This window comes from Diadema antillarum, unplaced genomic scaffold (assembly GCF_040938485.1).
Source record: "Diadema antillarum isolate AM-2024a unplaced genomic scaffold, OU_Dant_1.0 seq00000740_RagTag, whole genome shotgun sequence".
NCBI classification, from domain to species: domain Eukaryota; kingdom Metazoa; phylum Echinodermata; class Echinoidea; order Diadematoida; family Diadematidae; genus Diadema; species Diadema antillarum.
The window spans coordinates 151,759-154,480 of NW_027271638.1; positions in this window are offsets into that span (position 1 = coordinate 151,759).

Below are 2,722 nucleotides of genomic sequence, written 5' to 3' on the forward strand. Positions count from 1 at the left end.
CATGAGCTTTAGAATACCTTCATTATACATTCATTGATATCACAACCTTTTTTCAAACCGGTTCCATTTTCTTTTATTTTCACTTTCATAAAACGTAAATTTATTCAAATATAAATGACTTGTCTTCCCCATACAAGTTTTACGCTGTATACATTCGAAAATATACCTCGATTTCATCTGTCACCATCTAGCGACCATGCAGTCAGTAAATTTTATTGTTCGAAGACTTTTAAAGTTCTAAATCATACAGATAATAAAACGCTTTTCACCGAATAATAATATTCAGTGAATGACCGATCAAAATCCTCCAATTTCATCGAACCAAAATATAAAGAGGCTTCGCTTCGGTTTACATTGCTATAGAGAATCTTGGGTGACTCATTCTCGACAAACATAACAAATTGAATTTACATTCAATATCGACTACAATGTAGGCCTATTCATATGGCTCCTTTTCAATCAATATATCATTGTCTTCTTTGGGTTGAAATGGCTGAGACATCCAGAAACAAAGTGGTCCTAATAAAAGGTAGGTCCCACCTTTTATAAGGGTGACCTTGTTTTACTTTGTTTTTGGATATATCTGACATTTTAAAACCAGTTTTCATCAAATCGATATTTAATTCCTCTTCGAATCTCATGCATTTTGATATGTCATATATCAGTGTTTTCTAAATATCTTGCAAAAGGTTTGAATCCCCTTTTCAACCGTACCGGTACCATCCATTTAGTTCCATTAATTATGACAATACTCATGTTGTATATAGTAGGCCTACCTTATGCATGTATCGTACGTACTCACTAAACAAAAATGTTCACTCTTGAAGGATCTGAGTGAGTAACAGGAAAGAGTGAGTTGAGATTGAAATTGGAGTGAATTTTGAGTGAACATGTTTATTTTGACTAATTTTGGAGTGACTATTAGGCCCTATGCAGGAATCACCCACTATAAAGATTTTTGAGTGATCACTGAGGTCACTCCAAAATAAGTGAAAAACTTATTTTTACTCCCAAACTACTACGATTTCACTCTAAATTCACTCTTTTATGAAATTCACTCCTTCGTGAGTGAATGTTGTTTTGGTTATTCTTTTGAAGATTATGCACAAAAGTGCATCTTTTTTTCCGAACTCCCTTATTTTTTAAGCGTTTGACCTGAAGTTACACACGTACATATTGGAGCGAGATCCACTTTTTGTAGTTGTAGGATGGTATGAGTTGTCGTGGTGACAGGTTTTGTTTTTATTTTTCTTTATTTTTCTTTTTTCCTTTTCCTGTAGGACCTATTGAGTTATGTAAACGTCATTTGTTGTGATTGTTACCTTGCATGCATGTGTTTAAAGGGCCCCCTGGAAAACAGTACTTGATTAGGCCCTACTGATGGGACCACCCTGTATAAATAAAACGAAATAATAATAATAATGATAATAGTAATAATAATAATAACTCTTTTTTCCTTTTTTTTCTTTTTTTTGAGAGAGAGAGAGAGAGAGAGAGAGAATTAGAGTGACGTTGATATATTTCCGGGTGCATCCGAACCATTGCCAACGTTTCCAGTAAGAAGGTCTATATAATACTGAGGTCCTATGACGGGAGGAATTTAGTTTCTTGTGGGCCCTTTCAATTAATATGTTTCTATAGGCTCAAATACATGTATGTTCACGGCAACCATTTTTAGTATATTTCATCAGTATAATATAGGTCCTATATAATAATACTAAATTTGTGCACGTCAGTTGCATCGTTGGTTGTTGAGAGCATTACATAGGCCACGTCTCTCTCAAAACTCCTCGTAAGTATTTTTCCCCACAACAATAATAATTACAAAGCAAATGAAAAATGACGCACACTTACACACAACAACAACAACAACAACACAAACAGCACAAGTCAATATTCCTCACTATCACGGCCAAGTTCACAAAAAAGAAAATAGCGATGGAGACTAGATAAAGTTTATAATAGGGTTACATCTTAGTGCCAAATAATGATATCATAATTGTGTCTTCAGAACTCTCACCTCGCTGGTCACATGCTACTTCGTATGATCGTTGAGCATGTTGACATTGTGTAACAAGGTTTCATCATCTTTTTCTGCTAAAGATGTTGGCTTTAATTCACAGCTATCATTTTGCTGTCTTAAACTGTAATCATTTAAATATTGGACATGGTAATTTTCTCGAATAAGGTTACGACGGATAGGTTTCCCCTGTCTATTAAATTCTCATATATAAAAATCATTATTCTTATAAGTGAAGAAAATCCGTGTCAACCTCTTTTGTTGTAGTTGTTGTTGTTATTCATATCAAAGTTAGATTTTGATATGTTACTGAGCGAATGAAAGCCAAATAATGATTCGTTAGTTTTTAAGCTTCAAAATTTATTGTGGGACATGACGGACAAGATTTAGTTTACGAGGGACAGGGGCGGTCATAAACGTAGGATAAAAACAGACCCAGTTTTTGGCCCATGCTGTTAGGGCAGACAGGTGTAAATCCTATTTCTGAATAAATGCCTGTCGAATGAACCTGTAATTTCTTGTTAAGAACTGAGCACAATCTCTATCACATGATTCCAAGGCAGCAGCTATCGATATCTTGCGCACACAGTGGCACGAGACCCTGGGCTCGTGCGTCAATAGGTCACATCAGCTGTGCATGTAGTGGACATCTCATACGCACAACGAGCTCGCGCTGTATTTACTGTAATCTGGATCTGGCCC